A 22522-nucleotide genomic window follows, 5' to 3' on the forward strand; every position below is an offset into this window, starting at 1 on the left:
CTCCAATCTCCCTCCCTTCCTCAGATCTTCTGGTAATCTTATTTTTTTGAAACATTTGAGAAGACAGGTGCAGCATTTTAGACATAATAGTAACAGAGGAGCCCCCTTCCCATTCCTCTGCCTTGGGAAACCATTTTCTCCTCTCATTTCCACTCTGTCAGGAGCATCCTCTCCCCATCCCAGCCTCTCTTTTTTTCCCCTTTTTGTCATTCCTTTTCCCCCATCTCACATGGTTATACACTTTCCTATCTCCTCTCTATTTCTATATCAGAAAAATCAAACTGGCAGAGAGACACAGAAACCCTGGAGACACCCCTCTCTGGTTCCCTGGAGAAACTCTGTGTCTATGACACTGAATTCAACAGATCCGGAGTACCAGGTTCCTCCTCAGCCCGTGGGGATGAGGGTTGGAGTCTCAGCCACCTCACAGACGTGCCATGGGACTGGCTTGAGAGGGTGACAGAAAGGGGGATTTACTGCAGAGCATTGAAACAGAAACGCACATCCCAGGTCCTTCCCCTTCAGGTGGTGATCAGGAGAGAGCCTGCCCTTTCCAAGCTATCAGCCTGACATTGCTGGGGACTGAAACCAGATGTATTTTCCCCTGGTTGGTTTCCATCCACCCATAGTTTCACCGTGATGGGCTGAAAAACCAACTGCATGCTTCTAGAAAACACCTGAAGGATCCCCTCCAACCTGAACAGGGTCTACAGGAGGCTTTTAGGCAGAGGACCTTCTTTTGGTTATGGTTTCTACACAGCTGAGCAGTTTTCCTGCTGAAGCATCCTGAGAAACCCGCAGCTGGTCCCAGGGAAGTGTGAATGAGGGAGGCGACGTGCCGAGGCTGTGAGGAACCCCTTGCAAGGAGGTGGCACATGTTCACGGGTGTCTTTTGCAGGATTTGATTTTTCGCAATGGGATGCGGTTCAGGGGAAAGCCAAGAGAAGGACAGAAAGGTGAGACCTCAGAGGGCTGCAGACACTGGTGTAGGCAGAGACGCAGAGCAGCAGTCCCCAGACAGGCAGCTGGTTGTTATGGGCTGGACTGGGATTGCTGGTTCTCCGTGGCCCCCGGCTGATGTTACTGTAACCCTGTGTTCACATCCTTTCCCCTTTCACCTGGGAACAGGGGGACAGATGGCTTTTTGGGGACCTGACAGCAATTCCAAGGAAAAAAAGGTCAGACCTTGCAGTGAGAAAGTATCGCTGAGCCCGGAATCCAAGAGACAACGGAAAAAGAAGGGATGGAGGTGGGGAGGAGGATGGAGATGAGAGGATCAAAAGGGGGGTTGTGGATCAGGGCACAGAGCCAGCCCGGCGGACAACGCCCAGGGCTTCCCGAAAAAAACGGAGGATGGGGTGGACCAGCGACAGCTGGAAGATTTAATTGCTCCTCTCTGCAGACCTGCTCGGCTCCCTCCCTCTCAGATCTGCATTTCAATATGAGAGCAGCAGTAAGTGGGATGCCGCTGGAAGGGGTTAGAATGATTAATCATTTAAAAAGCAAGATCTTAATTACAGGGTGCAATTTTTGCTATTTAAGGAGTCCATTAGTTTCCAGAAAGGAAAAAAAAAATATATATATATATTGCAGGTTATTCTCCTTTTGAAGAAAATGGGAGGGGGGGACCGGGGGGGCCGCGGCACCCAGGCTGGTGTGGCCGCCCCTGCCGGGGCGAGGGCGTTGGTGTGCGAGGATGGCGAGGGGGAGGTGGTGTCATTTGTTCCCCGAGTGATATTTTTGAAGGGTGCTGGCTGTGAGTGTTCGCCGCGCTCAACCACGCGTTGGCACAATCTGTGCTGGAGCAAGCAGACGGCTTCTGCTCAGCCTCCCCCGGCACAGCTCCTCCTCCCCGGGGGCAAGGGGAGGATTCGGCCGCTGTCAGCACCACTGACCCCTCGGCCGAAATAGCTCCCAAAGGGCGTATTGGGGGGTAATTGCCGTGATAACAGCTTGTCTGCTGGGAGCTAGGCTGAGACCTCGCACAGCTCGTCTCGCCTGCAGCTGGGGCAGCTCCAACCATGCTGGGGGGCTGCAGAGCGCCGTGGGCCACAATGCCATCCCTGATCAGTGACACGGGGCATCGAGGCGCAAGGGGACGCCGGCTCAACTGATGCCCATGATGCCCCGGCCCCGTCGGCTGCGGGCTCGGCCCTGTCTCACCCTGCGCTTCAGCCTGGAGGGAGGTGACGGGGGTTAATCGCCCACCGCCTCCCCTCTGACCCCTCTGTGGGTTTTTCTCTTGTATGGTCATTTAGCCGTCCCCTGACACAAAAGGGAGCGATTAAACACAGCTCAGGCCCTTCATGCTTTAGTGGATTAATTTGCTGATCCCCCACGGATTAAAGGTCTCGACAGGATCAGCAGGAGCAGCGGGGCAGGCCCCGGCAGGAGGAGACCAGTGATAGTCCCGGACAAGCCCCAGCCCACAGCAATCCCCTTCTCTGGGGACCTCGCAGTGTCACCAAGCCGTGTCAGGGTTCAAGGCATCGGAAGCTCGCCTAAATGCCACATGCCCAAACCCTCCTGCTTGTTTTGCTGAACAGCCGAGGGATGGGGGAGTCCCTATCGCCCCGCTTGCTCCAGGGAGCAGAGCCTGTCCACGATGCGCCCAGCAAAGGCGGACAGGGTGAGCATGACCAGCTGCTGCAGAGGAAAGGAGGGACGGTGGTGCCTTTGGGGGGCTGCACCCCAACGAGGGGGGGGTGGTGCACAGTCGCCCTCCCCAGGCCTGCGGGAAGCAAGGATTGCATCTGCCTTTAATTACTCCCTCTCTGCATATCAGATGCTCGTGCACCTTCTGTACATGAATGCTGATTAATTGCAGGGTTAGGCTCCAAGGCAGGCCGGACCACATTATTTCTGATGTTTGCTCTTTTCACGAGGAGAATAAATGCCATGAATCCACAGTAATCAGTGGCTTTTAGCTTGTCACTCTTATGACACTCTTTACTTAGACCAGGAAATGGCAAATGTGGTGGAAATAAGAACTTTATTATCTCTTTTTTTTTTTTTGCTCCCAAAAGGGAGGTGTGTGGCGAGAAGGGGGAATAAGGTGGCGGGGGCATCTCACGGGAGAAAGTGGCTCCATTTTCCCCGCATGCGAGGAGCTGTGCTTTGCCCTGTTCAGCAAGGGAGAGAAGAACAGCAGCAGCATCTTCTTTGTGGAAGGAGGCCAGGGCGGTATGTCAGGCTGGGGCTGTCCTGCAGCAGCGGCAGCACCCTGGGGAAGGCAGAGCCGGAGGGCAGCAGGGTCTCTGCCACCCTCTGTAGCTCCTGTGGCCTTGGCTGAAACACGGCGTGGGCATGCACTGTACGGCCACCTCTGGGGACAGGCGTCCCCGTGTGCTGCATCCAGCCTGGGAGACATCCCATAGCCTGACCAGAGAGGAACGAGGCTGTGGGGGACAGCCAGAAGGGTATTGGGCCTGCCGGCAGGGATGAGCGCTGGGGGACCAACAGCAGCACCCGCAGCATCTCCCACCCCTCATCCCTCGCCTTCCCTCGCCGGCGAGCCCCGCTCTCCTCCCGGCCGAGCCCCATCGGCTCAGGTGGGAAACCCTTTCACCGCCTCCCTCAATGCCCTGCTACCGATCTCATTGCCGCCGCTTAGCTCAGTGCGAGGGCAGGCCTCTGCTTTTCAGCAGCGAACATCTGGCGAGCCGCGGGCGGCTGGCCACCGGCCGCCTCTGGCCCCCTCCCCACGCCGCCGGGGATGCCTGCAATTAGGCAACCCTCGAGCCCCCGGCCATGGCCCCGCTCAGGTGAGCACCCGGTTCCCGGGGATGGAGGTGTAATTAAGGTTAATCAGAGGGCTGGGGGGTCAGGGCAGTGGTGGGGAGACCCGGCGAGCCTAATGGCGGCCGTAATTAGGCAGCTGTGGAGAAGCGGTTAATGAAGACGGCAACCGTTAATAAAGCTCTTCCCGAGCAGCCTTCTGGCCCGGGTAATTGAGGGATTTGCAAGTGCCATCTCCCCCTTAACCCTGTAATGAGCAGACCCGTGGCGGCCCGCGTTAACCCTTCCAGGGACGGAGACGGTGGCAGCGGGGCCGTGGCAGCGGGGCCGTGGCAGCGGGGCTGGGGTCGTGGGAGGTGGGTGTGAGCCTCTGCCCTTGCCACCGGGTCCCCGGGGCTCCCTCTGCCCCGTGGCTTCCCCAGGAGCCCTTTGAGCCATGCTGAAAGCGGCTGGCAGAGACTTTTCTTGCAGATGCTGTGGTTTCCCACGCCTGCCTCGGCATTATGCAATCCCCCCCCCAGCCCTCGCCGCCCCCCCGGCCCCACCACCCACCAGCGCCGGGATGTCATCATCAGCCCAGGCCCTGGGAACCCACATTGTTAGCTTAGTAAATAGAGAAATCCCCACTCAAGCATTGCAAATGAGGGCAGAGGGGGAGTCGGGGAACCGCGCCGGCCACGGCGGGCCGCAGGGTCTCTCCCCTCTCTCTCTCTCTCTTTGAGTTGTCAGATGAATTCAGTGGTTAACAAAGAGCAAGGGAGGGAGCTGAGCTGCCGTCGCAGCTGGGCAGGGTGGTAAAAGGAGGCAGGACCGCGATGCCACCGCTCTGGTGAGCGGCTTTGGCCTTGTGATACCTGCCGCAGGTGGCCACGAGCCCCACGTACCCCCATGGCTGTGCCTGCCGTGTACCCGAGCATCAGCAACACTGCACCCCGAGGCTTGTACTGCAACGGGGGATGGTGTTTCAGAGGGCGAGGCAGCCAGGGGAAAGGCTGAGAGGGACTGGGGGACACATCCATCTCATCCTTGCTCCACTTCTCTGCTACTGGTTGTACCTGCATGGCTGCAGTTCCCTGGGGAGTCCTGGGGACCCTGCTGAGCTATGGGGACCTGCCATGCCCAAATGCTTGTGAGCATCTTGAAAGTGTCAGTAAGGAAGTGAGGCAGATCAAAACACACAGTAATGCTTTTATTTTCATCTAAAATAGAAAACAAGCACAAAAAGGCTGCTTTTACAGAGCAGTGGTTCTGCTTCTGTGAATGGGGCATAAAAATCACCCGGTGAGCAGCTCTGGCAGCAGTGATGCTACTTTGGCTGTAACACAGCAAAGCCTCTCTTGGCCCTACCAGGAGGTTTTCCTTCACCTCTCACCGGGGATCCTCCCATTTCCCTCTCGCTCTGGGTTTCTGCACACAGGAAGGTGTTGAGAATGGCACACGCTCCCCTTTGCAAGGTGCACAAGGGCCGAGAGGTGCTGTACAAATACATCCCACTTGGTGCTAGAGTCCAGAGCCAGACTTCACACTGAAACGGCTGTATATCTGCCCCCTGCAACAGCCTGCATCAGGCAGGGCAGCTGGGGGGGTCTTTAAAATCTTTATTAAGATGTGCAGGTGTGGATGCCCTTCTCTGCAGGTTGCCTTAGCCTAGAGCCTGAGAAGGTCATGGTAACGTGTCGAGAGCTTCTCAGTTTCTTCCCTGCCTGGCTGTGTGAGCAGCGATGCCGTTCCTGATGCCGAGCTGTGCTCGAGGTCCCACTGCCATGGTGCCCACAGAGCTGCTGACCACAGGAATCCCATGGGTGGACACAGCCGGAGGGTCAGGAGAAGCTGCAAGCCCCTGGCTGGGGGCAGACGCCCAGAGTGTGAGGGGATGAGATGGGAGCACAGCTTCAGGGCAGTTCTCTCTCCTAGTAAAATGCTTTTGCCATCAACACTGTACAGTCAGGGAAATCTGCCTAGAGATGTTGGCTGGGAAAACTAAGGGCACGTTTTCCCAGGCCATGGTGATTTGTAAGGGCTTGAAAGATCTCAGGCTTTGGTTTCTAATGCTAACGTGGCTTCATTGAACTGTTTTGTTAAACTCTTTAAATTGTGTGTTTCTATTATAATAACATGCTGAGTTTAAAATAAAAAAGACCTTTCTGAAGGTGATGGCAAAAACGTTTCACTCCAGGTCTCTGCTGCTGGTTTCTGCCACTGCAGTGGGACTAGCAGTGGGTGGAGGGGGCTCAGGGAGCCCCTGAAGTCCTGCTGGGGAGTTCAACAGGGCGCCGGCAGCTTGGCCACCCTGGTAACTGGTGCCATTGGGTGCTTGTCGGGTACCAAATCCTTACCCCAGCATAAGCAGGGGCAATTGCTATTGCAATCAGGCAGCCAGAGGCAGAGCTGTTCGGATCTTGTACTGGGAGCAAATCCCACGCTCTACAGCATTCTGGGGGGTACAGCTGGCACCTGGCACTGCTGTGCTCTGGGTGCTGACCCCTGCGCCTGTCCCCAGGCAGGGACAGCTCAGTGGGGAGTGCCAGCCCTTATCTCCAGAGCTTTTCAGGGAGGTGTGTGGTGCTGCAGCCTGAGCCTCGCTCACACTTCGACCTCTCCCCAAATTTCTTGGACTGTCCTCAGGTCAACCCTCTCTCACCAGACTTACTGCTGGTTATACTGGGGGGACCAGAAGGAACCAAAACCCACTCCTCTGAGACAAACCCAAAGAGGGCATGGATGTTTGTCCTGCCCTGTGTGTTGGGGTGTGTGGAGGAGTGGGAAAAAAGATGCTGGGAGGAGAAAGCAGCTTGGAGCAGCACTTGTATTCGGGAAGAACGATGAAGAAGAAACCTTTCCCTGCAGCCCCACACTCTCACGGCCCATACGCTCTGGGCGCTTTGCACCCACACCGGGTGGGCAACCGTGCTGCAGGGTCAGGAGAGCTGCTGGCATCTTCCAGCCACACACCAACACACCTCAGGAAATCGGTGGCGGCTCAGCCTGCATCCCTCTATCCCTCCATCCCTCCCTGGTCCCACGGGCTGACCCTGCAGCGACACCCCCAGCCCAGCGCTGCGACACATCAGCTCCTACGGCACCTGCTCCCGGCCTGGCACACTGCGGGGTCACCGAGCCGGGAGCTGCGAGCGAACCATCATTTCCAGGTGGTTTAGGGTGGCGCTTTTTTTTTTTTCTCAAGGAGAGAAAATTCTTATTAAATCATAGATAAATAAAGAGGAGATAAAAGGCTCGGAGGGGAGCAAGCGGTCTCTGATAGCTGGTGGCTGCTGGTGTTGAGCATCACCACAACAACCTGGTAACAAATATATCCTCTCACCAATTCTTTACCAGCAAACCTGCTTTGGCAGATCCCACATAGAATAAAATATGTAGATTTTTCATAAGAAGGTTTATTTTTTTTTTTTATTTGGCTCCATGCTCCATAAAACACATTTACCCAGTCACATACAAAATACATTTATCCAGTTTCTTTAAAACAAATAAAATAACCTCTCCTCTCCATCTGGCCCCCTCTCTCTGCTCCTTTCTAGCCTGGTCTGCTTCTCTATTCCTCGCAATATGGAACATGACAGGGTATTTTCAATGCTATTTTTGTCCGTTGTGTCATAGCTTATATTTAAAATAGCATTTAAATCTGCCAAGTAGTGCGGTGTTTTAAACTGCTGTCAGACTGAATTTCTCCTCCTACATACCGCAGATTTCAGCTACGACTTCAAGACAGCTGAGGGAAGCTTTTGAGGAGGGGGGAGGTGGAGGTGGTTGGGGACCAGATTGTCTGCAGGTGTGAGGACAGTCAAAGGATATTAATAGGGTAAAGGGATGCTAAAGGGGGGACACAACCCCAAAGAAAACCAGGGAATGTGCACATGGGAGTGAAATCACTTTCCCAAAGGAAGCTCTTACTTGGGAGAAAAGGCTGTGGTGGCGGGACCATTGGTCTGTACCTGGCAGCTGTGGAAACGGGCATTCCCTGGTCTGAAGGTGAAATGAGAGACCCCCATCAAGTGGCATTTGCCCTGCATTTGGGGTTTGCCTTGCAGGTCCCCAAAATAGGGTTGATCGAGCCTTTAGCGAGAGAAGCCATAAGGCAGAGGTGTGGCTTGTGCCACCTTGCTTGCATTGGGGTTTATTCCGCCTTTCTTCATCATTTATTTTTTGGGACATGGCTGACATCTGGGAAGCCCCATGGTGAAGCAGTACGGTCATGGTCCATGCTCAATGCCTGGGAAAGGGCCCATTCTCCCTCCTTACGCTCGCAGGGATCTAAAAATCTGCTGGTCCCTTCCTTCACTACCATTAATAAACATTGCAACCTTCCCCAGCGGAGCTGCTTCGTTGCAGTCAAGTTAGAAATGTCAGCCTAACCTCTCCCACCCAAACCCTTGGCCAGTTCAAACCTCCATGACTGCTCTGAAGTCATCTCCCACTGGAGGAGGTGCTCCAGAAATGGGTTTTCTCTCCTATCTGGGCGCAAACCACCTTTGCTTCATACATGCAACCTTCAGGCCTTTACTCTAGGTGCTGGAGTAATTGTGTTCCCTGGGTGCCCGGTTGTCCCCTTCGCACGTCCTCCTCTACCTGTGGGCACATCCCAGCAGTGTGATGGGTCCTGAGTGACATCTCCCAACCTCTCCCCCTTTGCTCTGCTGTGCCCCTGCGAGCATCCTCCCCTGTATGTCCATGCCATAAGAAGCACCATTCCGTCATGCTCCCGGTCACCAGCGCATGAACATCACAGGGTTGCCCAGGCTGTAGTCCCTGTCACTGCGGCTGCTGCCTTCCTCCTTCCCTCCCTCCCTGGCTGCTCCCGGCTCCGCTCTGCTCAGCTCGGCTGCCTGCATGGGAATTGTTGGTAGCGCAGGGAGGGCCAACGGAGGTGGGAGCATCCCCACACCGAGCCTGGCAGGCACAAGCCCCCACCCCGCTGCAGAGGAGTTCAATATCTCTTCTTCCCCATCTTGTTTTTGGCTGCAGCGAGGGTCTGGCACAGCCCTACCAGAGCAGCTGACATTCAGGGGAGGTTTCCTCCTGCACCCCTCTCTGCTGTAAAAGCTCCGTGCACAAGGGATGCAGGGTGTCTCCCAGCCCCTTGCACAGTCCTGCACCTTCCCCAACACCGACGGGGCCCATGCCAGGCCCTGATGGCCACTGGATCCTCCCCGATGCTTGGAGGGGTGGGTGTTTCATGGGGTGCCCCCAGCCTGTAGGTGCCCCCCACTTTCCGAAGAGGGTTTGAGTTTCTTTTCTGCAGCCGTCCAAGGCTCATTTCTTGCTCCGTCTCCGCTGGTGTCTCACCCTCTCCTGGGACACGTGTGCCTGCCATTGATATCTCCTACCCATCCTCTTCTGTCAACACCGCCTGAGGAAGGGACAGATTTAATTTTTAGCAACGTGTCCTCTGTGTCAATAACTCCCCCTCGTCCTCTCCTGGGCGGCAGGGCTATCTGCTCACCCATCTCCTCCTCCCTGCTCAGCAGGCAGCTTTCCCCTGTCTCTCCACTTTCTCTCCCTCACTGTTTTCCCTTCTGCCTGGAGTTTTCCATCGCTCACCCTTGTTCCCAGAGGGAGAGGTGACCCTTCCCGCAACCCCTTGCTGTGTTACCCAGTGCCACATCCCTTGGCACATCCCCAAAACCAGCTCTGCCACCGCCAGGCCGGGATGGCAGAGGCACCTGTGTTACACCCCATGGCTTGCTGGGCTGAGACAGGACTGGCACTGGGATCTGTCCCTTTGGGAGCACCTCGCGTCTCCAGCTCGGTCCCATTCCCCAGCTCGGCTCAGGATGGGGTGATGTGCCATGGGTGGGGGTGCCTGGTTGGGTTTGGTTATTTATTCCCCCAAAAGGCAAGGCCGGGAAGGGGTATGGCCGGCTCCGTGATTGCATCGTGGCGCGTTAATCAGCCGCATTAAAATTCCAAGACAGCTCCTGCCAAAGTGGCTGCGCGCTGTGCAAGGTGGCTGGGAAACGCCGGGAGCCGTGACAGGCAGGCGCGCAGGCAGACAAAGAGCTCACTCCGTCGCTCTGGGTCTGCTCCGGGAGGAGAAAACCAAGACACACACACACACACACTCCCCTCCACGCCACCGTGCAGCCCCACGCTGCCTGGCCACACGGGTGCCGCTGGAGACCCCTAAGTGAGCAAGAAGTGCACGGTGACCGACAAGCTTGCCAGCATCCCGGCACCGGCCCAGGGGGATGTCTAGGCTGTTTGGGCATCCCGGCTGACCCCATGGGCAGCTATGGGGATGGGTGGTACCCACGAGGAGAGACCGGGATGTCACAGCGATGGCGACCACCCGCTGCTCAGCCCCCGGCATCCCATCCCTGCCTGTGTGTGTGCAGGGGGGGTGTCCCCGTGGGGCTGCGAGCCCCCACGGCGAGGGTCCCCCCAGGCCTTGTGTCCCCCTCCAGAGCCCCTGCCAGCTGTAGTAATGCATTTTGCCACAGGGTGCCACTATGGCAAAGCTGTAAGGCCGGCCGGGTCCTGCAGCCCTGTTGTATAAGCCATACCTGGTGTTACCCACGTTAGTCGTGGTTTCCTTCTTCTCCTCCGCTCCCAACCTTCCCCACGGCCCCCGCAAGGAAACTGCGGCAAGAGCACCCCAAATATTCGTCCGAAGGGGATGGTGCTGCCAGGTGACCCCTGCACCACATGGCACAGGAGGGGATGCTGCGGTCCCCTCCGGTGTGTCCTGAGAGTGACATGGGGGACAGTGGGGACCGACACGTCACCAGTGCAATGGCATTCCTCTGTCTCCGCCAGACCCAGCAGGGAGGAGAGATCCTGGAGGCTCTGCGGGACCACGGGCTGTGCCAGCGAGCAAGTGGGACGCTGCGTAACCCAGGCAGCCAGGAACAGCGTGCCAACCCTGCTCCTCTCCTGCATTTGGGGTGCTGGGCTCTGGGGATGCAGCTCCCCGATAAAGGGGGTCTGGTTCCGTTGCTGGGGGCCGAGCAAAGGGCCTGGCGAGGCTGCGGCCGCTCGCCTCCTCCAGCCTTTCTCCAAGGATGGATCTGTCCAGCCCTGTCCTCCCGCAGCTGGGCCTGCGAACTGCCTGCGGGAAAGGGGATGCTGCAGCTGAGGCACCCCATCCCATCCCATCCCACCCCAGGGAGACGGCGCTGTAGGAGTGAGCACACTGGGTCCCGCACCCTGAGTTTCTCATCCCCCTGGCACACTCTGGCCCCTTCCCAGCCTCTCCCCAAATGGGAGGAAGTGCCCCAGGGCAGGCAGCTCGGCCCTGCACCCACAGCAGCACCCCAGCAGACCCATTCTGCACCCACGCAAGGGGGACAGCACGGCTCAGACTAGGAAACTGAGCCGATGAGAGCTATGCAGGATCAGGCCATAAATACGAGATTTTTTTAGGGTGAAAAGTGCTCTGCAAATGGCAGGCGGTGGGATCCTGCGTGCTGCAATCCACCGCAGGCGGAGAAAGAAAGAAGACTTGCTTCTTCCCTCGCTAATAAAGTCTGGCTGAAATGACACAGTATAATCAGTGTTTACCTGGGAGTTTACATATGGTTTGTTGTAATTATAGTTTCAATTCCTGCTTTTGCTTTTTTTTTTATTTTTTTTTCCCAACATCTATTTTTCAATCAGTAAAAGTAAATACTATTTTCAGCCCAATGTAATTCTTCCACTCCCGTGGCCACAAACAGCGAGGAGAGCGATTCCATTTGCGCACTGTGCAATTGAGCAGAGAGGAGCCCGGCGGCTGCGGGGCATCAGCAAAGCCACGGCCAAGCAGGGACCTGGGGACATTGCGACGAGCCTCCCCTCCCCACCACGAGTCACCCAGGACCTCCACCCCACCCGGCGGGGCTACCTTTGCCGGTAAAAATCAGCATCAGGCCCAGACACTGCTTCCCATCACGTCGGCATCGTTAAAACCCTAAAGCTGCCTGGTCGGAGGCAGCGGGGAAGGGATAAGAGCCATTAGGTGCAGCATCATTTATTTCAGGGCTGGCAAAGCTTTGTTCCAGCTTGGGGATTGAGTTGGCGCTAAAAGCACCGTGATCCCCCTGATTTAATTTTTTTTTTCCCCTCTTTTTATGGGTGTGATTTATAACAAATCAAGGATGCCGGTGTCGGGTCCCCTTCTTCACCCAACTATTGTCCACACACACACACACACACACACGCTGATTAAAACCACCCGGCCCCCGCCGGTTCCTCCTTGCACATCCATCAGCTGCTCCGGGGACAAACTTAGACATCCCCCTTCTAGCCCACACCTCCATCCGTGCGTGTTCTGGTGCCGTGGGTTTTAAGCCAATATTGGGTATTAATTTGGTGTGCAGATATGCATATTTAAATATATATATAGGTACATTTATTTATGTCATGCCCCTAAATCCTTGTAAAAATAATTGGAAGCTCTGTCTCAAGGAGGAATTGGGCTTTATTGGGATGCAGAATAAAAACATCACCCTAGAGACACGCAGAGGGTTTCCACCTCAGACACTCCAGTTGAATACTTGCTGGTTAGGGCCCCAAATCAGGCACCGTTTGAACTCGGTGCCAAGGCAGAGCTGCTGCCCGAGGCCGGTGGGCAGGCGTAGGAGGGGAAGCTGGGCGATGCTGTTGAGAAGGGGACCTTACCCTGCCCGGCGGGTCCCAGCCCCTCGGGGGAATCCAGCAGAGGCCAGCAGCCCTGCCTGCACCCCATTATGCCCCAGCATCTTCATCATCCTCATTTTGGGGTTAAAAACTAGGTGATGCGGATGCTTCTCCCAGAGCCGTGTCCTTGGCCTCCGCTCTCCGACATGCCCCACTCCCTGCCAGGAGAATTATTTTTTTTTACCATCCCCATCATCCCCCAAAAGAGCTGTTTTCTCCCCGGATGCTCACGCTACCCCCCTGAATATCTCAGGGATCAAGGGGGAATATTTCAGTGAGGGTTTTTGGAGGGGGCCCTCGCCCCAAGGCCCCAGCACGGCAGGCGGGGGAGCTGGGGCCGTGGCCGGTGCCAGGAGCGGAGCGGCCACGCAGCAGCCGGGGCTCCCCGGGCGCCTGAAGTTTGGCTGCACCAATAAACGCCTGTCCCGAAGCAGGGGCAGCTTCAGCCGATGCATCCCGGGGAGGGCAAGTTTGGGTTTTCCTAAGATGGGAGAAAGGAGGGTGAATATTGGCCTGGTGGGGAGAAGCATCCCTCTCCTGCTGCTGCCTGACACTGAAAAGAAAATTAAAAGCAAGCAGTTTTAAAAAAAATAAAATAAAATAAAATAGTTTTCTCTCTCGCTCTCAAAAAAAACCCAAGCTTTTCTCACCGATCCCAAGCATGATTACATTTTCTTACTGTGTTTCTTAAAAGCCTACCCCACTCAACCTTTTTCCCCAAAAATTAAGAATTAGCTGGTTTAAACTCTCACCCAAAATATTTATCATGAGGAACAAAGGTACTGGAATAGTCTCCAGGGTTGGATTTCAATTCTCCCTTTCAGGCTTTTATCTTTTCAATCCAAATTTCAGTGACAATAATCCGATTTTGATTGACATTAAAATTATTTATTGTCACATTGTAGCTGTTTAATAAATTGTGCCTGCTTTATTTTTTGGCTTATAAGTACCGTATCTTTACTACCTTGGTGCTTAATTCAAGGGAAGTAGCCACTTCTGAAGGCAGGCAGCAATAGTCTTAGCCCAGACAAGATGTAAAAAATGCCTTTTTACACACATGACCCTGAGGAAAGAGCCGATTCCACCTTTTTACTAATTTATATTTTTTTTTAAATCTGTCTGGTTTACAAAATTTTGCTTTATTTTCTAATGGAAAAATATGCTCCTGCGAGCTACATGTAAGACGAAGATGATTTTAATCTCCATCCAAATACAGAACAATTAATTTTTCAGGAGTATTTAAAAAATCAGGAAAACAATTCAGGACACTTTCATGATACAGATTTGAGAGATTTTGCACCATTTTGGGAATGAGTTCATAAAAAAAAAAAATAAAACAAAGCCTGGAGACATCCATTTCAGAGTGCCATTAAAATCTGGGTCGCGTTGCAAATTATTTTCTTTTTTTTTTTTAATTTCCACAAATTACTGAAAGTTAAAAGAACCACCAGCCCATTTTACTATTTAAAAAAAAAAAAAAAAAAAAAAGAGAGAGAGAGAAAATTAAAAAAAAAATAGCATAGAAAAATGTAGCCCTTTTAGAATAAACCAAAAGCAGTTCCTCCGCAGAAATATTTCCCTGCATAGAAGATTTCGAGTCTGGGTCTGGGTCCCACAGACGCCTTTTTCTGAGGGGGCCCTGCCTTTTCACCCTGGGTACCAGGGGGATGCCGGGGGGTGCCGGAGGATGCCAGTGCCCCGGGGATGCTCTAGGGCCACAGTATCTCTCCCTCCTGCCCGCAGCGGGCAGAGGAGGCTGTTTGCCCACTGCCTGAATGCCCTGAAAACCTTTTTTGGGGAGAGCCCGTTGGCAGATAAAGGAGGTATCTGCCAGGGGAGAGCGGGTTTCTTCCCCACGTCCGCGACCGTGCAAGCCGGGGTGGAGGTGCCAGGACCCCGGGCGGGCTCGTGGGACCAGGGAGGGATGCAAGGCAAGTTGGGGAGCAAAGATGCTCTGATGGGGCTCAGCCCCGGCCACCCCCTGCACCTGCTCCCCCCTGCGCAGCCCTGCTGCCACCCCTCCCTTGCCACACACACCCCCCCCCGCCCCAAAACTACCCCAAAGCCCAAATCTACATCTTCTGCCATCCACACGGGTTTGGCCCCTGCTCTGGTTTTGGTGCTGCTACTTGGGGGTGGCGTTACAGTCCCACGGGGGAGCCCCCAGGGAAAGGCAAGGCCTTTCCCCCAGGGGCATGGGGTGGCCGTGGGGACGCAGACCCTCACCCAGTGCCAGGGGGACGGTGGGGCTGCCCTGGGTCTCCCCGCTAATCTCCTGTGCTGCCTTTCCCAGCGCCGGGCGGCCACAACGGCTCTGACGGCCGCAACGGCTCTGGCAGCCGCGTTTGTTTACAGGCTGAATTTGTATTAAAATGGTTCATTATTTTCCTGACTGGCAGGTTTCCAGTGTCCGTGCTAGTTAATAATTGCAGCCAATTAAACCTTCACAAAATATGCATCGCGGGGACGGGGGGAACACAACACGCGAGGATTTCTCGCAAGCCCACGGGTGGCTCATGCCACCGCGAAGGAGCACCGTGGTGAGGTCGGGGACGCGGCGTGGCATCTCTGCCAGCCACGGGGACCTCCCGGGGACGGGGTGGCTGAGCACCCTGGGGTGGGGATGCTTGCGGGGCTGTCACTGCAAAGGGCTTTTGTCCCTTTATGGGGGCAAAATTCGCAGCTGGTGGGGGAAACACCAGCAGGATCCACCCCAGCCCTGTGGATTTGCTGCCCCCTTGACCTTGTGGGTACCGACGCTGCCCACCCCAAGCCCCGACCTGCCTGTTTGCCCCGGGGATGCTCAGCTGAGGCATCACCCCAACACTGGGCATCCCGCCGCAGCTGCGAGGAGGTTTCTTTTCAAAGCACAGCTCCCTCTTTTCCTCGCTTTCCGCTCGTTCCCTTCTGCCACTGGAATACCCTCTGCCTCCGCAGGCCAGCAGAGCATCACTTCCAAAGCCCACCCCGATCCCCCTCCAACCCAGACACAACCTGGGAATAAAACATTTCTCAGGGCCAAAATAAAAGGAAAACTCTGTGGTCCCAAACCCAGCCGGGGCTGAGACTGCCCAGCTCCTTCCACCTGTGACCTCGGGTGCCTTTTGCAAGCTGTAAGGACACGAGCAAGTTTCTCGACCACTGTTTGAAAAGCAGCCAAAGAACAGGAATAAAGAAACGTTATTTAGCGAACGCTCGCCCCGCTCTTTGAAGCTGGGAAGCTCGGCAGAAAGACTGGTTGTTCAGGCGGGCTGTGGCTACGGGAAAGCTGGGGGGGATGTTTCTCAGATGCGAAAATCACTCGGAGAGATGCGGGAGCAGGAGCGCGTTCATGGGGAGGACAGCTGACGGGGAACCGCTGCCTTTCAGAAACGCAAATAATCGCAGCCTAGGTTAGCTCTTCTGTCGAGAGAATAATTGTGCTTCTAAAGGCCCTGATATGATGAGCAGCACTGCTTTGAAATCGAAATAAATACATAAATAAATCAGAGATCTTGGACTGATTAAGGCAATTGCTTCCCTTGCTTTTGCAACCCCTTTGGGTCCTGGTTCCCAGAGCCAATTACATATTTAAAAAGTTTTTCTCAGAAAAAAAAAGGACTTGCAACTCTAAAATAAAGTTTCTTTGTGGTTGCCTAATGAACAGCAAGGGCTAGGGCAGTTTACAGTTATTAATTGGTTTTAAATGGCTCCAGCTCTGTCTCAGAGCATCTTTATGAGCTGGCCACAATGCGGCTGTGCCCTCCCGACTGCCCCATGCGGGGTCAGGGCATGCCGGGCACCGCTGCCCCAGGCCCCTTTGTGCAGGCGGGTGGCCAGCCCACCTCCCCCATGGCCTCTCCTCCTCCTCCACCCCATGGTCAGCCCTTCAAAAGCCCCCCGGGACCTGCCGAGCTCCTGCCGCCTTGGCTGGGGCATGGATGCAGCCAGCGGAGAGACAGGCTAGGAGATGCTGAGGATGCTCAGCCATTACTTTTCCAAACATTCACAATTTCTCCAGCTCCCTGCTCCCTCCTGTATGACTATGGGGGAGGTGTGCTTTGCCACCCACTCCCCATTTTGCCCCCCACCTTGGCACACCGCAAAAACCTTCTCGCCACCCAAACCCCGGCTTATTTTTAGGCTCCACATGGCCACGACACATGGGAGCTCAGCAGCCGGCACAAGCCTGGGGGCTGCCCAAGCATCACTGGGCACACCACACCTAACACCACCTTGCACCTCCAGGCGCTGAGCAGGCAGAGAAAAGGCTCTGTTCCTCACCCAAAAACCGCCCAGGGGCATTAATTCAGCAAACAGTTTCCCTGTCATGAGGATGGGGGGAAATAAATCTTTCCCCCGGCCCAGGAAGGTGCAGAAACCTCACCTCTAAGGGGAGGCAAGGCTCAAGGCATAGGCCTCCTTGGATGTCTTCTCCCTGTAAACGTGCATTATTGACAGCAAAAATGATCTCGGATTGGGTTTGGGATGTAAGGAAATGCTCGTGATTATTGATATTTTCCAGAGTTGCTTCCAAACCTATTCTTGGGCTTGAACGTGTTGCGTGTGTCATCTCCGATGAACAGTTTTAAGCTTTAATTCAAAAAATAGCATTATGTTTATAATACTATGTAAGGTTTTCTCCTGGCTGTACGCATGGGATTATATATGTATCTGTGTGTGGGTGCGGATGTGTGTGCAGGGATGTAATGAGACAAACGACTCAATCTGGAGCCGGTGGGGAGGAAGAGCCGCACACGCAGCCCCGAGAAGCGGCTGGTTCCCTTTGGTACCAATTCGGTTTCTTTTTACCAGCTGGTGGAGTTGTCTGAATAAACACGTTATCGTTTGGACCGATCCATAGATAAACAGGCGGCGATGTTGTAGGTGCAGGTATACGTCTGGGGGTACGTAGGGAGGTGTATTCACCAGCTGTTGAATGCTGGAGATGGGCTGGCGCGTGACAAGATGCCAGACGCTTTTCAGCACATCAAATCTGTATCTCAGCACTTTTCACGGCACGGCAAGGAAACAGTAATTAAGCGGCAGGACTTAGACCGCTTCCGCGCCAGAGTCACGCTGCATCCCTTTCAGCCCTGTGCACGTGTGTGCTAGCACGCCCAGCCACGCCAAGGGGAGCCTCACCAAAACACAGCCTTGATTTTTTTTTAATGCTAACAAATTATTCAGCAGAAAGAGTGTTTCCCCCATTCTAGGATTTTCCCAGTAACCCCTTACTGGTCATTTCTGTTGGTCCCTGCCCAGCTCTACTGGTTTTATAAAATGCTCTGGAATAATACTGGGAATAGCAGCGTGTGGGAAGGAGGAGGAAGGTTTTAACTGCATGGGGTCTTCCATCTCCAGCTCTGTTTCTATGGATATCTGAATGGAGTTTATATTTATCCCTCCTGTTTGAGCCATGTGTGCAACTTTGGAGGAGGAGGAGGAGGAGGAGGGGGCAGCCATGAGTAGACCCACACTGCTGCTGGCTCTGCTGAGCCCTGACCCCCTTGGGTCAGCAGTGAGAGCATCACCCCGACAGGCAACATCAGCCTCGTCCTTTCTCCCAAGTGAAAAGGTCACTGCAAGGGGGGAAAGCAGCAGAAACACTTGGGCTAAATCTAAAGGTAGCAGCGAGCGCCGTGTCCAGCAGGGAAGTGGCCCTCTCCGCGACCCCCAGCCACCAGCCAGGGATGTCAGGGCAGGAGCATCACAGCCAGTCCCTGGTCCCCAGTCCCTTCCACAGCTGACCTGTAAAAGGCCAAGTTTGCTGGAAGCAAGGGTTTTTCCATCCGTCACATTGTCCTTTGCTGTCAGGAGAGAGTCGGCACGGCCCTGGTGCCAGCGGGAGCGTGCCGGGGCGCTGGAGCAGGTAGGAGTGGAAAGGCGAGCCGTGACTCGGCCTGGCCCCGGCACACTGGCTCCCAGAGCATTACCGTGATGGCTCCATCATTAATTGATCAATCATGGGATGACAGTTAATTAAGCAGAAAATAAAGCTACTCTGCCCAGCCTGGCATTAGTAGGCAGCGGCATTTAAGATTTCTGGAGTACAAAGGGGGAAATTAAAAAACAAAGGCACAGCTGGAGGAATAACCCCATTGCCGGTGGCTGTGGGTGGCAGCCTGGCACGATGCTCCCCAGGCTGGGATGTGCGGACAGTCCCTGCACGGCGGTGATGGCCAGCTCTTGGCTTCTTCTCCCCTTCTCGAGAAGCTGACTCCTACCCGCTGCCCTCCAGGCATAACCCCCGTTATCCGTGTGGCCCCTTCCCGCTGGCTCTGGTGCTGCTACCCGGGCACCGGCCACAGGACACTCGCCAGCCTCCAGATCTGCAAAGGGGCTTTTCCTTTCAATCCCGTTTTCCCATCTCCGGGTCCTGCCCTGTGGGCTAACCTACAGTTCCAGGTGGGGAAAGAGAGAAAGCCAGAAAGAAAGCATCCTTCTCCCCCCCCCACCTCGTGTGCCTGGGATTGTCTTGATATGAAAAATTATGGTTTTTGTTAAAAACTATTAGTAATGAGGCGTCTTTCCTGCCCTTAATTGTTGCCAAGGCGATGACCCCAGACAGCCATCTTTAATTAACTTAGACTAGATCTCCTGAAATGAGTTCCTCGGGTAAATTGCTCACCATGGCTTTCAGGCACGGAGCCGTGTTTGCCAAGCCCACCCGCTCCAGCGCACAGCCACTGCCACCAGCAGAGGTGATGGCATGGGCCGGCATCCCCCCGCTCGGCCTCCCCCTGCCACTGCCAGGCCAGGTAACCCCGAAGCCAATGGGTAGAAACTCAGAGCGATACAGGGATGGGGATGAAGGAGCGACCGATGCCTGAGCACAGGGAACAGGATGAATGCGAATTTCTTCCTAAAATGGGAACTCACCCCGGCTGCTGGCTTCTGCCGGGACCGGCGCATCACGGGGGCCATGGGACCGGCCGCGCGGCGGCTGGCACCTCTCCAAGTGAAAATCACATTTCCTGCCTGACAGATAACGCCGGTCAAGAGAATGCCAGGACGATTCCTGAAAATGCCATAATTGTTTTAATCTGATGGCAGATAAAAGATAATGATGCTAACAATATTTAAACGTAATTATAGTTTCCTGCGGCTGTTGGGCTCTCTGAATCCTCTCCACTCAAGTGGCTTTGTTTACGAGCGGCTTCAATAAGGCAGGGCCCGTTTTCCTCTTCTGTCGCCTTCACACCTGCGCCTCTGTCGAGGCGGGGTGGGGGGATGAGCGCCAAGAGGCTGGCTCTCCTCGAGGACCAGCACAGGCCAGCTCTGTGGCCCCTTCAGGCTCTCCTGCCCTTGGCCCACCATCACCCATCCTCTGCCTCCTGGGATGTGATGCCTGCCTTGGGAAAGGGACTGGGATGGTGCTGCTTGGAGCCTAGCAACACCTGAAGAGCGGGGATCTGTTTGGGGGAGTTTTAGAGACAGGTGGTAGGAGTAAATCCCCCCCCCTATCAGGATGAAGTAGGCATATGCTGGCTGGTTTATGCTTGGTCACTTGTGTCAGAGCTGTGACCGCCCCTATAGCCCCTAAATCCCATCCTCAGCTCCCCTCCAAGGTGAACTCCCCAACATCGATACAAAACAACAAAGCAGGACAAAGGGATTTTTCAGGCATTATTTGCTGATGGCAAACAAATAAAAAGCACCAGAGGCGGATGTCTGGGTGCTTGGCATCCGCAGGAGAAGAAAATGAAGGAAGAAGAAAATGGGATGAATCCCCTACATTGGAGACCCCTCTACATTGGATACTGCTACCACAATCTTCAAGAAATCCCCCCAAAAGAAGCTTTCTTTCCGGGGGGCTAGATGCACTGACGGCCCGAGTAGCAGCAGGAGAGGTTGCAAAACAGCTCGATCAAGTGCACAGAAACACGTAGTGAGAAAAGACAGGATTTAGGCAAGGCATTTAGAAGAACTTAAATATGAAATGGCTATTTCAGTAGCTGGAGTTTAGCCTCCTGTGTGAATCGGTCTTTGTAAATAGGAATGGAGGATAGCCAACTTCCCCAAAAGGGCTCTACAGGGGGTCCGGAAAATCACAACGTCCTGAGTTTAATGGGGAAAACAGATAGAAATGGTAACAAAGAATGGGGAGAAACAGCAATAAACCTGATTGTTTGGTAAATAAGGCCGAGCCTGTTGCTGAGAAGTGAAGTTTGAAAAGCAGCTGGGGAATGAATAACCGGTTAAAAGTTAGGAGACAAAGTGGCATAACAAACCCCGGGGGTTCCCAGTGCAGAGGGGTCAGTGCCGGAGCCCCCACGGTGGGCAGGAACGTGGGCCTTCGGAAGTGCCAGGGAGGAGGGAAGATGCAGCAACGGGACAGTATCCACTGCTGCTCCAACATCATAAAGTCTGGCACCGTATAGAAAGGTATGGAAGGGTCTCGCTGTGCTGATGAACTTGGCCTTCAAATGAAGGAGGAATTCAGTGGTTGAGAACAGAGAAAACAAATCCATTGCCTACACGGCAGTGGAACAGCTACATCCAGCGAGGAAGAGTGCTCCAAGGCGTGGATATCACTTTGAAAGGATCAGCTCGGTCACTGGCAGGGGGCAAAGAGGCGCACAGCACGTCAGGGATGACTCAGGACAGACCAAAAGAGAGGGCAGGGCTGGGTGAGGGGACGGCAGGGACCTCAGGCTGTTTGGGGGAGTTTGGAGGTAGCAGGGAAGGGTGAGGACGCAGGTTGGAGATAGGCAATAGCTGCCGTCTGAGGAGGGATTAAATAGAGTAGGACTCCAGTCTGCAGAAAGAGAGGACTAAGGAGGAGAAGAGAGGAGACTGTGAAAGCATGAATGGCAGGGAGAAGGTGAATGGGCACTTACTACTCACTGCTTGTCTCAGCAGAAGATGCAGAGGGCATCAGATGCGCCAGCTGAACGCTGGGCACAGGGAGCTGCTTCAGCAGTCACCTGGGGGGCTGCAGGGACCAAAAGTTTGGAGGGGATGGGAAAGTAATTGGGAAATCAAGAGCAGAGAGGTGCCTGGCTGCTGGAAGGGCTGGGAGGCACCTGGGGCTGGGGGGGGCTGCAGGATGCTGGCCAAGAGCAGGCAAAAGAGTGCACCCCTCCCTGCCACTGTCGTGTGCCCTGCCCTGGTCTGGGACAACTCAGACCAGGCGTGGCTCATCCCCGGAGCTGCCGCCGGTCTGGGGGCGGCCCGGTGTCCTCTGCTTGTCCCCGGAGCATCTCTGACCCCCAGAGCCAGGGATGCACCTCGGGGGTGGACCTCTTTCCTAAAGCACCGGCAGGACCTCCTCTCTCCCCAAATCCACCTCCGGGTTTCCCGGCGGCTCGGCCACAACCCGCCGGGAGGGGGTCTCACCAACTGCCGCGTGTCTCCGGGAAAATCCACGCGAGACACGCAGGGACAGCTCTTTACACGACACACATCACAGCAGTGCTCGCCCATGCAGGACCGAATCGCGGGGAGGGGGGGGGGGGGTATCGGGGAAGCCCGGCCCCTGCTCCCCCCCGGTCCCTCAGCCCACGGCCCCAGCTAGCAGCCTGCGGCCGCAGCCACGCGTGGCCGGCGCGGCGCGTCTCCACGGGCTCGACGCAGCCCCGACGGGGCGCGTTGACATCTGTAACCAACACGCCGGCTCCGGCAAAGGCAGGGCTGCCCGGCCAGGCGGAAAATTAACACTGACATTGAGTTTAATTAAACAAAACAACCGGGCTGCGAGCTGGAGCGGGGACGTGGCGGCAGCTGGAGGAGCCGGGCTGGGCGCGGTTTGGGAGCGACACCCGCCGCCGCCCCGCCGGGACGAGCCTGCTCCGGCCGGCCGGAGCCACGCCGGGCCCGGGAGGCCGAGGCCGGCTGGGGGGGGGGGGCCAGCTTCCCCGCGGACCCTGCCGTCCACGGCGGGGAAACACCATTTTCCCTCCACGTTTTGCCCTTCTCTTTAAAAAAAAAAAAAAAAAAAAAACAACAAACAAACAAACGCGCGGGGCGCAGGACGGCGGGGGAAGCCCACGCGTGTCCCTGCCCCGGCGTGGAGCGGAGGGGATGCTCGGCGGGCTGCGGCGCGGGGGGGAGGCGCGGGGTGCTCCGGGGGGCGGATTTCGTTGAGGGGGGTTTGGGGCGATGCTGCTCCGGCGAGCCTGGGCGCGGGGAGAGACCGACTCGCACCCCGCCCGCCACCGGCTCCGGCCCC

The 22522-nt window shown here is 55.5% G+C and overlaps 1 protein-coding gene across 1 annotated transcript in view; it reads left to right on the forward strand.

The window, feature by feature from the left end:
* Window positions 1-20682, forward strand: part of PEX11A (peroxisomal biogenesis factor 11 alpha) — a 96421-nt gene extending 75739 nt beyond the window's left edge. Inside the window, exon 4 of the transcript XR_007507455.1 lies at window positions 20673-20682. The gene's annotated coding sequence lies outside the window, so the exon portion shown is untranslated. The remainder of the gene's footprint in view (window positions 1-20672) is intronic.
* The last annotated feature ends 1840 nt before the right edge of the window (window positions 20683-22522 follow it).

Source organism: Accipiter gentilis, chromosome 10 (assembly GCF_929443795.1).
Source record: "Accipiter gentilis chromosome 10, bAccGen1.1, whole genome shotgun sequence".
Classification (NCBI taxonomy): Eukaryota; Metazoa; Chordata; class Aves; order Accipitriformes; family Accipitridae; genus Astur; species Astur gentilis.